Source organism: Anguilla rostrata, chromosome 9 (genome assembly GCF_018555375.3).
Source record: "Anguilla rostrata isolate EN2019 chromosome 9, ASM1855537v3, whole genome shotgun sequence".
NCBI lineage: Eukaryota > Metazoa > Chordata > Actinopteri > Anguilliformes > Anguillidae > Anguilla > Anguilla rostrata.
Genome location: NC_057941.1, coordinates 30,853,795 through 30,866,202, shown reverse-complemented (window position 1 = coordinate 30,866,202; position 12,408 = coordinate 30,853,795).

Genomic DNA, 12,408 nt, shown 5'->3' with positions numbered 1-12,408 from the left:
TTCACATGATGGGATCACCATCCTGTAATCACATCACAGCGATTCTACCTCTATTCAGAAAACTCGAAAGCTGTGAAGATCTCAAAAAAGGATCCACAATGTTCCGAAAGGAAGCTGCATCTTTAATCAAACAAGCACTTTATCTTTACAGTGGGAGGACGTACTTTCTGTTGATCACTAGCGTGGGGTAAATCTTTCATCTCATAAAAAAACACATTTTCAACGTACAAAAATGCCAAGTTATTCACACGTACAAGACACCGTCTATAACTCATTCATTCAGACCGCAAAAATCCACGCCTGCCATTAAAAGTATTGATATCAAAATGACGCCAAGTTGCGGTACTACAAACAATATAGGCTATCTTGCCTCACCGAAATTAAATAAGATGTATTCCAAAGCAATGCTACCCAATATTTCCTCAATTCTTTCAAGTCACCTGGCCGTTTCGTTTTGCTATATATGTAAAACAGTGGCTGTGACAAAGGGTGCGGTGGCGTAAGTGTAAACGCATCAGAAACGGAGGTGAAATATGGCCAGTGTATGTATTCATGGATTTGACGGCCATCCAACGAGCCTTGATTGACAAAAGAATCAGCAAGCCCGTAGAATTAGAGCTCCCTAGATCGCAACTTGTGTAACCTTCTGTCCTGCTCCGTTGTCTGTTATTTCGTGGAGATGCACGTTTAGTGTTTGTAAGGTTTATAAGGCATTTTGATAGGCTTATCTGCAGGTAGGAATCCTCTTCGCTGTTTTGCTAAGCTAGAACCGGAAAACTTGATAGTGGAGAATAGGAGCAGACGCATATGTCCCAGCAGGCTTTGCATATGAGAAAATAACAACAGTGTGAGAGAAATTAGGAGACATGATGAAATTGCGTAGTTGAAACAATGTTTTTAGTAGAATGGGCATGTAGGTGAAGGTTGACACGATCACAGACTATAGTGCAAAGAAAATGAAGTGACCATGAGCGAGCTTAGTTTCCTTATCGAATGGTATATATAACAGTCTGTATAAACTTATAGTTGTTAAAGTGGAGTGTTAAGTAATGTATGAGATTCATTGCAGTGATGTGCTTTTTTCATGTTTAGTAGTAGTTATAATTATGAGTGAGTCATGATGTTAAATGTAATGTTTTAATGGGGAGTTGCAGAACGTACAATTGTTTGTATGTGTCATGGTTCTGTGTTTTCCCTCTGTCTTTCCTTGTTGGGCCGCCAGATGGCGGCACTTCTGTTTTGTGTCCTGCTCCCCCTGTTTAATTGTATTATTGTTTTCAATTGTTCAATTATTGTTTTTTGGTTGTCTCGTTTTCCCTTCCCTCTCTGTGGCCTGATTGTTCATTGTGCCCTCCTGTGTCTCGTCAGTGTCATGTCTATTTAAGTTCCCTTCTCCCTGACTCAGGTGCTGGATCCTTGTTGGTTGTTTGTTAGTGCGTGCCTCTGATCGTGTTCCTGCCCCGTGTGTTCCTGCCCATGTTCTGTTTTCAACGTGCTTTTGGACTTTTGTATTTTCTTGTTTCCTGCGTTTTTTGAAGTTTTTCTTTGTGTTTTGTGAGTTGTCCTGCAAGGCTTTTTGTTCCCTTTTTTCCTGGAGTTGTTAGTAAAGTCTTTGTTCATCCTATTTTGGAGTTTTGTGTTTTTTCCCCTCACTCTGCATTTGGGTCCATTCCCTCGCCCACCCTGACAGTATGTGGCTAGATAGAGAACAGGGCGAGGTAGCATGAATGTAGAAACGTGGCGTTTGCTGGTAAGGTTTTGTACGGTAGCCAAGTGAAGAAATATAGTTAGTAGAAATGGCAGAGTGGTGAACTGGTGTAACTTTTTAATAAAAGGAATACATTTGCCGTCATGAAATGCATATGGGTGGCAGTGAGTGAGATTTGGTAAAGCAAATATAAGCGTAAGAAAACGTTAGTGTAAAAGAGGAAATTATCTGCCTGAGGACGAGGCGGGATTCACTCCTTCAACCGGAGGTTTATCAGTCTGTTACTTTGTTAGTGCAGCACCATGACATAGCTATGCAATGCGTGAAATATCAGTAGCAAACCTGTCCGTGGTTTTAAAGAAGAACACAGGCCAGTAAGCACAGAAGAGCTCCCGTTGAATCTACATGGCTTTGCAATATTGTAGCCGGTTAATAACTGGACGGTACGTCATAATGCAGTGTATACGTTCGGTGAACGGCGGGTAGATGTGGTGCAAAAGCAATCATTGAGAAGTAGTAGACAATTATTAGTGAGGGAAAAGCAGGTTAACCCTCCTGTTATGTTATGTTTAAAGTTTGAAAATCTAGGAAGTTAAAAGTATTTTTTCAGTATGAAACTTCTTCTACTGGCCTTAATTAGTGTAATCAACATTTGAAATGAAAATGGTTAATTTCATGTATTTGCAAACCCCCCTGCATGTTTATATCACAGAGATACTGTTCGGGTCCATTTGACCCGACAGTGAAAGTGGAGGCTAAAAGGGGTCAGAAGTGTCAAATTTAGATCATTTCTTTCTTTGCAGATGTGAGACATAAGGTATTTCCTACTCCCTCCCACTATATTTCACCCCAATCACACACGCATGCACACACGCACACACAGACACACACATACATGTTTGTATTGCTATACTTGTGAGGACTTCCCATTGACTTACATTCATTCCATAACCTCTAACCCTAACCCTAACCCCAACCAATACATGCCTTACCCTAAGTCCTAACCCTAAAACAGCCTCTTGAACTTGTGGGGACCAGCAAAAGGTCCCCACCTTGTGTAATTTTCCTCATCCTTCTATCCTTGTGGGGACATTTGGTTCTCACAAAGATAGTAATGCATGCCAATACACACACACACATACATTTCACCCCAATCTAACACACACAAATACACACATACATACAAACACTCTTTCTCCTTATTATCCATTATCCCTACCTCACCTGTAAAGTGTGAGAAAGTGCAGATATGCCGAACTGTTGGTGATCAAGTATAGGGCCCTTCAATTGTCCAAGTTCGTCTTCACAGACACCACAGCCCTAGTGTCTCATGAGCACTCTCCATAAAAATGCCGAAATCAGCACCAGAGAGGACCAGAAACCAAGCATGATCCTAGATTACAATGCCACCGAAGGGACAAAGTAACAGGGTCCTACAGCACCAAGCGAATGACTGCGCGCTGGCCTTTAAGCATTTTTTATAACATAATTGATGTATCGGCCTACAATGCGTTCATCATCTGGACGGAGATTTTTCCTGAGTGGAATGTGTCAAAGCTGTACAAGAGGCGCATCTTCCACGAGAAGCTGGGGAAGGCACTCGTGGTACCGCATATACAACGGAGGCAGCACAAGGACCCCAGCCACTGCAGCCACAGTGAGGGAGATCCAGGAGAGGGCTGCACCTAGTACACCAGTGCCTGAGGTAAGTAAGTGTGTGTGTGTGTGTGTGTGTGTGTGTGTGCATGTGTGCGTGTCAGGGGATCGGGATCAGCAAAAAGACATAGTAATCATCTCCCTCATCTTTCTAGGTTGCTGCTGGGGGAAGAAGGAAGTGGAAAAGGTGCCAGGTCTGCATGACGTCAAGATGAGCACGACATGTGCGACGTGCAAAATTCATTTGCACAAAGCATACCGTGACGACTTGTCCCTCATGTGCTGTGTAGATACACACATACACACACACACACACACACACACACGCCTCATTCATATTGCTCATCTCTTGTTCATTTTTGTTAATTTCTGGTTCTAAACATTCTAAACATTGCATAAATAAAGATTACTTTCAATAAATGACTCATTTGGCTTGATTTTAAGTGAACGGGGCAATTTGACCCTGAACAGAAGAGGTGTCTCATCTCTATTTAGCAACATCACCCCATGAAAAAAAAAAACGTTTAAAAATGTAAAACAAATTTAAAAATCAATGTTATATAAAACTAGTGTATTTTATATCTAGGTTTTTCCAATATACAGAAAAAAGAGTTTGAACATGTATTTTTTATGAAAAACAAGTGAATTATCCTAATGAAACCATGATCTGTGAGAGGTGAATAACACCATTGCACTAAATTTTGATGGAATTGTTAGTAATTAGGTACCCAAACAATGTCTATTAATAATCAAGGAAATGTCGCATACTAATTATTTGGTATTTTTTAATTTTCATCAAGGGGGTACTTTACGAAACATGATTAAAGAGTTATCGCACTGACGTTCGTAAGTACTTTGGGGGAAAACACTCTCGATATCATCAAACTGAATATTCTAGAATTAGCCATCTGTGAAGTGGGCAGTTAAATGAATTAATGAATGAAACTATACGGCAGTGATTCTCAGCTCGGGCCAGAAAGGGTGTGGGTGCAGGCTTCTGTTCCAACCAAGCAGTTACACACCTAATTCTACTAATCAACCTTTGGAGTCTTTACTAAGGACCTTGATTAGTGGAATCAGGCGTGTAACTGCTTGGTTGGAAGAAAAGTCTGCACCCACACCGGCCCTTTCTGGCCGGAGTTGAGAACTACTGCTATACGGTGTCGCTACCATGCCCACGGGCACTCATTCTGGACTGTTGATTGCCTCTCTGCAACACCACCTGGGCAAGGTATTAAACTGAGTGAGGGTCGTTTAGTGGCCTTTTGTTTATTTTTTAACTCGGGAAGAACGAGGTCTGCAGGACTTCATGCCAGTAAATGTCTTTGTTTAAACTTTCCTTTTGAGATCCTGTGTTTTTTCACTCCGCACCTGGGTCCTCACCCACAACTCCTGACACTGTGCTGGGAAAAGTGGTTCAGACTGTCAGGAGTTGGGGGTGAGGACCCAGGCGCGGAGTGAAAAAACACAGGATCTCAAAAGGAAAGTTTAAACGAAGACATTTACTTAAAATACAAATAACAACAAAAGACCGCACAGGGCAACTCTCAAAAAAAAACATCTTCAGAATGGGAAAAAGCAAAACTTCTCAAAATCCGAATGAACACGCAGGGCAGAACACGGGCAGATACGAGCAGATACACGAGCGGATACGCACAGAAAACACAGGCAGAAACACAAGAGGAACCAGCACCTGAGTCAGGCAAACCAAAAACTTAAATAGACGGGATAACAAGACACAGGAGGACACAATGCACAATTAATCCACAGAGGGAAGGGATAACGAGACACAGGCGGGAACAATGATTAAATAACGAGACAGCAATTAATTGAATAACGAGACATACACAGGCAGACCAAACTAAGGGACACGAGACAGGACAAAAACTATGGCGAGGCGGGAACCGAGGAGGCACAGGCGGGAACAGAGGGGGCACAACCGTGATACAGATGCTTTCATTTCGTTCGTGAGTGTATTTTATCCGAATTGTGTAGGCTTAGTCCAAAGTCCATAACATCCAAATTCGCTATAAGTTATGTCTTACATCTTTCATATTCAAGTTAATGATTCTCACTCTTTCAGCGTTGTGCTTATGAGGCACACAATATAAATAACTTCCTAACCCGAGGGTAGAATTGGCTGTTTGCAGTAACATCAAATTGGAGTTCAGTCTATTCGAACACCATTTTAATAAATGTGCTGACTGGTTGATGACAAAACCACAGAAGGAACTTGAACCTGTGACTCTGTGGCCCAACTTTTCATCCAGCCCAAATGGGTAATTGTGTCGTCCTTTCCGTGAATTGGTACAGGCAACGATTATCTTTGCTTATTTAAATGTTATTTTTTCTGCTACAGGAGGAAGTTACATTTACATTACATTTACATTACATTTATTAGGCAGACGCTTTTATCCATAGCGATGTACAAAAAGTGCATTTCATGGTCATAGACAACTACTAAACACAGGTTCAGTAAGATACCATACTTATTTTGTACAGCTATTTCTAGCCAAGAAGATAGTTTAGTTCACACAGTGAACACTATTCACTAACCTATGCAAAGCCAACTAGGCAGAAGAATAAGCTACAGTATTAGGACAAATACAAATGACCAAAAAGTGCTGGGATGGGGCAACATGTAACAAGTGTCATGAAAAAGGGGGGGGGGGGTTGGCCTGGTGAGGTTTTTTGTCGATAATGATGGACTCATCTGCACTCTACGGGAGTGCCACAGGGATCTGTACTGGGCCCTCTGCTGTTCTCCTTACACACCAAATCTCTGGGTTCAGTTATTAATTCACACGGCTTCTCCTATCATTGTTTTGCAGATAACACGCAACTCTTCTTTTCTTTCCCCCCCTCGGCCACACAGGTCGATGATAAGATATCTTCCTGCCTGGCTGACATCTCCACCTGGATGGCCAGCCACCATCTGAAGCTCAACCTCAACAAAACTGAGCTGCTCTTCTTCCCATGCAAGTCCTTACTACGTGAGCTCTCAATCACGGTTGATGGCACCACAGTGACTGCCTCTCACTCTGCCAAGAGCTTGGGGGTGGTCCTGGATGACCAACTGGACCTCAAGGAGCACATCAAGGCAACATCACGGTCCTGCAGATTCCTTCTGTACAACATCAGAAGGATTCGACCATACCTGACGACGCACTCCACCCAGCTGCTCGTCCAGGCTACGGTGACCTCTCGCCTCGATTACTGCAACTCTCTCCTTGCAAGCCTGCCAGCTTGTTCCATACAGCCACTACAGATGATTCAGAATGCCGCTGCCCGACTCATCTGCAACCTTCCCAAATTCTCCCATGTCACTCCTCTGCTGCGATCACTCCACTGGCTACCGGTTGCTGCCAGGATCCGGTTCAAAGCCCTGACCCTTGCCTACACTGCAGCCAACAGGACAGCCCCCATCTACTTGCAGGACATGATTCGATCCTATGTCCCTGCTCGACCACTCCGCTCTGCGGCAGCAGGGCGCCTTGTAACCCCTCCCACCCGACCAAAGGGATCACAGAGCTTCTCCACCCTAGCTCCCCAGTGGTGCAACAAACTCCCCGTCCCTCTCCGAATCGCCCCCTCACTACCCATCTTCCGCCGTGGCCTGAAGACTCATCTCTTCAGACTACACCTAGACTAACCACCACCACGCTGTATATTTCACTCTAAACCCCCCCCCCTCACCCTTTTCATGACACTTGTTACATGTTGCCCCATCCCAGCACTTTTTGGTCATTTGTTTTTGTCCTAATACTGTAGCTTATTCTTCTGCCTAGTTGGCTTTGCAGAGGTTAGGTCTGAATAGTGTTCACTGTGTGAACTAAACTGTGTTATTGGCTAGAAATAGCTGTACAAAATAAGTATGGTATCTTACTGAACCTGTGTTTAGTAGTTGTCTATGACCATGAAATGCACTTTTTGTACGTCGCTTTGGATAAAAGCGTCTGCCAAATAAGTGTAATGTAATGTAATGTAATGTCTGCTTGCCTCACCATAGTTCTACCACTAGAGGACAGCAAAGTTCATGCAACTAATATAGCAGTATGCCCTGTCTCCCTTGTTCTTGTTCCAGCAGTAATGCAGACAGCCACAATAATAATAAAGATAGCCCCACTTCCCAATGTGTACAAACTGAAACACTGGGCCCCTGGGGGGTCCTTGAAGGTACTGTAGGGGGTCCTTGGCCAGCTGCACAAAATTAAGGCCTGAAACCCCCCAATCCACAATCGCAACATGAAAAGATATCAAAGTGCTACAGACACTCACAGTGACCTCCCTATTTGCAGGCAGGGGTGCCTCTGGTGTTTGGTTATGTCAGTGCCATCATGCTAATCCCCATACAGCCCACTGAAGCCCCATTGTCACTTTCGTCTGCACAGAGCAACAGAATAATCAGAACAGCAATGTGTAATTAATGGCAGCATGCACACAGCGCAGTGAGGACATTGCATTAAAGGACACTGTAGCATAGATACAGTGCAGTACAAAAACAGCACAGTGGGGACCCTGAAACACAGATGCGCAGAATAGGGAGAGCATACTGCCAGTAGTGTGATAATACACAAGGGAAGTGCACAACTCTATACATGGTGTAAAATGACACACCCTCGGCAGCAGAGAGAGGTAGTGACTGTTTCTGTCATGCAAATATCATTGAGTACAGTCTGAGTGCCAAATATGCTATGCAATATATTTTCAGCCAAGCCTTTTAAAAATATATTTGAAACCATGTACGGGTCTCTTTCTTTGTCTTGCAACATACAGCAATTTAAAATAAATGTCAATTATTTCAAAATATTTGCAAAATGTTTTAATGTGGCAAGGGGAAGAGCATTGAAAATGATGACAACATAGCCAAAAATGTGCAAAGTGCATCGCTAAAGAGGAACAGTTGTCGCAAGTCGAAGTTTACTGACAATGTCAGACAAACACTGTACACGATAGTTGCTGAACACCCCAAAACTACGGCCTCAAAAATGAGCACAGAACCGAATCAACACCCCTGTGATCCAGTCTCAACAAAGACCATATATTATGAGCTTCGCAAAGATGTTTTATGGCAGGGCTGCCATTTGAAAATTGCTTTCATCCAAAGCTGTCGCACAAGGACAAATAACCTGGTGTAATAACACCAGGATGAAATCAAATGCCTTCCATGGCCTCCACAGCCACCAGATCAGTGAACATCATTAAACCTTTATGGGAAGATCTGGAAAGCAAAGTGGATTGGAAGCTTTCCTTGAAGATTGGTCCAGTATCCCTCTACACACAGTTGGGAATTTGAATGACTGCATTCCAAGAGGGAGTGAAGGTGAAGGGTAGCCCTATGCCTTATTAGTTAGTTGATATTCATATATTGGTAGGTGTTTCCATTATTTTTCCAACCTATATATATGTATATAATGAAATAAAATTATAATTATTGAAATACTGAAATAACTGAAATAAAGCTGAAATGCTCAAAATATGTATGCACCAGGTTGACCATTTACCCCACTACTATCACACTCTGATGATGAAAGCATGTACATGAGGCAGTTGAACATTGGGCCTCATTCACCAACCGTTCTTAAGAAGAAAATTCAGTTTTCACAAAGACTCTGACATTCACAATTTTTTTCTTATTTGGGATTTGTTCTTAGGTAAGAACAGAATCTACGCACACTCAAGAGCACACTTACGCACATTTGAGTGCTGACATGTCTGTGCAAAATAATTGGCAATTGCATTTTCTTCAATTCTACAGTTGTATAATATTATAGGATTTAAATTACAATAATTATTTTCATTATTTTAAGGTGCATTAGAATTAAGGTGCCAGGTTCTGCCTCAGAGGGTGGTTGCCTCAGCGGGAGTTCATCTGTAAATAAATGATAAAAATCAAATCATTGTAGGGACCTTTTATTTTGGGGGGTTTCAATTATGCAATGTTTGGTCAATACTGCAAAAGCAAATGTTTAAATTTTGAATATAAACTAAGCACTTAGGTAGGCCTAAAGCCGGACACCCACCGCACGCGTAGCGACCGCGAGCGCACTACGCCCGTACTACGCGCGTAACTGAAGCGTAGTTGAAGTACTGTTATTACAAGGGCAGCGGGCGACGTCCTCTACACCAGATGCGAACGGGTCGCGAACCGGCTGCGAAGCTTGTGCGACAGAAGCGAACTGAAAGCAGACCTTTGCGCGACACAAACGGAACCCGTGTAGACACGCTACGCGCCGCGCCGTGCTGCTTCGCCGTGCTGCTTACGCGCCGCTTACGCTATGCGTGGGGTGGGTGCCCGGCGTAACACTTTTTAAACACATGGACATGTTGAAGAGGAGAACACCTATTCAGGGGCGTCACTAGGGGGGTGCGGACCGCACCGGGTGACACCATAGACATATATACATAGACGCCGCATTGACTGCTTCGTTAACGTTGCCGTCATATTGGACCAGACAAGACTGGCCTGAAAACAAATAGAAGTAAACGGGGGAGCTGCGGTTTTTCTGGATAAAAAAGCACTATAACGTTTACATTTCTCAACCGATTTCAATGAGTCATTTTTATATTCAAGGGTTTATGATCTACGTGGTGTACAAAAAAAGTTTTATCTCCAGTTACTTAGAATATCGATAGTTAGGCTATAATCGCTACTAGACGTTCAAAAGAGGAGTGTGTATCAACGTTAGGTTTACATGAACTGAATTACTTACGTGGTGGAAAATAATTCATTGGCATAAGGAATTGCAGTTAATTTTAACCTGGCAAGCTGGCTAGGAAGTAATAAATGCATTGTTAGCTAACTTGAGTAGGATTGTAAGCATCAAATAACCTTGATTGTAAGGCTAGCTTTGTTTGTTACCTACCAATGTTTTCTTGCAAGTCGTGTTTTGATTTTGAACGAATTAAACTGAACATTTTCCTTTTGTGGTAGAAGGGAGATATGTGGTGGCACAATGACTCCACCAGAGGGAGCCAAAGAATCCTCCAGACCAGGAAGTCACCTGGAAGTGGTCACTGTTCACACCTGCATCAGATGATCCTCAGTGCCCTGCCCCCCATCTGTGAAGTGCATTCACAGAAAAGCATGAAGAGTAAATTGTTTTTTGGTGACAATCAACTGCGTATGACTTGTATTTGAACGAGGAACCCTTTGTAGAATTGTCCTGTATTTGAAAGAAGAACCATTTTTGGAATTGTCCGAGCATGACTGAGGACATGGCCTGGATTTGTGGAACACTGGACTGGATTAATGACTCTGAGAAATAGATGCCCTGGGAAATTGCTTAGCGATTTAAATGTAGAGAGGGATTGAAACAAACATCAAGGTAGTCTCCAAAATTGAGTTGGGTTTATTTTATGCTTACTTGTGTTTTGTGCAGACATTAATTTATGTCTTATTATAGCACCAGTAAAGCCCTGTGTTTGAACTGAATCCTGGTTGGTGTTCCAGATATTCTTGCAAACGTTCATCGACGCACTGTTGTCTGCCCCTTGTCCTGTCAAACATAGTTTATTTATGGTTACGTTTCTTTTTAAATTGTGAAGTGCACAGCTGCTGTTCTCTCATTTTAAATGCACTGTTGTGCTGGGGTGTAGCGCTGAGTCTTACCGTAGCAGGCCGGCGCAACCCCAGTCCACTCCCCGCTCTCCTGGCACACACGCTCCTTGGAGCCCACCAGAGTCAGACCCTGGTCACAGCGATAGGTCACCTTGTTGTCAATTCCAAAATAAAGCAAATTTAGCTGAGAACAGTGATCAGCTTTTTTTGAGCGAGGGGCAAATAACTGAAAAAGAACTAGAGGGACAGAAAAAGTTAAACTTTTTTTCATTCATGTAATGTAATATATCATTGCAGGCAGCATTTAGTAGACACACTTATCCAGAGCGACTTACATAGCTTTTACATTGCATCCAATTATACAGCTGGATATACACTGAAGCAATGCAGGTTAAGTACCTTGCTCAAAGGTACAAAGGCAGTGTCCTACAGAGCAATCGAACCTGCAACCTTTAGGTTACAAGACCAGCCCCTTACCCATTATACTACACTGCCAAATTTTATTATTCATGATATAATAAAATTAATTAACAAAAATTAACAGCATGTTAAAATTCTGAGATGCCAATTGCGATTGGAAAGAAAACCAGCATACACAGGGGTCCCCTGAGGCTATGTTTGAAAACTACTGGTATACAGTACAGTATTCTGGGTCCATGTCCCATTTTTTCATGATGTTTGTGTTAGGATATATATTGTATGTAACGGAGGTCAAACCTCTTGTACTTGTAGCTCTATTATTTTATTAGTTCACCTTAATTATTTGTAAGACCAATTTTTTCATGTGGGAGAGGAACACCCCCCCCCCCCCCCTCGACTGTGGGAAAAGTGCTTGCAGCTAAAAAAAAATATTTACTTAGGTTTCTGGCAGTTATTTGCATATTCATGAATAACTTCAAACAAACATTATTAAAATAACACTATATACACTAACCACCTCTTTCATTTTATTTGAATACACTTTTCCCACACAGGGTGTGAGGCAAAAACTATTTTCCACAACACACATAGTAACCTGTATTGTACCTTAGTGGACCTGTGTTTTGTAGTTGTTCCATTGACCTTTGGTATGCACTTATTGTACGTCACTTTGGATAAAAGCATCTGCCAAATAAATGTAATGTAATGTAACCTCCAACCCAAACTGAAATTACATCCCTGAGATGTGAGCTCATTCTGGACAAAAAAAAAACTAATGGAGGGAATGACCAACAAAGTCTGATCAATACTGTGTAGGAAAAAAATGTAGGGTACAGTTATGTTTACTTCAGTCAGTGATAGCATACCTTGCAGTAATCCAAAAAATTTGACAATGGGTTCATTCCAATCGCTTATTTTTTTATTTCCTTCCCTTGTGTCCTTTTCTAGCTCCTAGCTCCACCCATCGGAGGACGCAAGGAAAGGAAGCAAGCAAAGGACATGAGGACAGGAGGAATCATGGAAACATGTATTAGGCAAATGGGTTATCCTTGGTCTTTCAAGC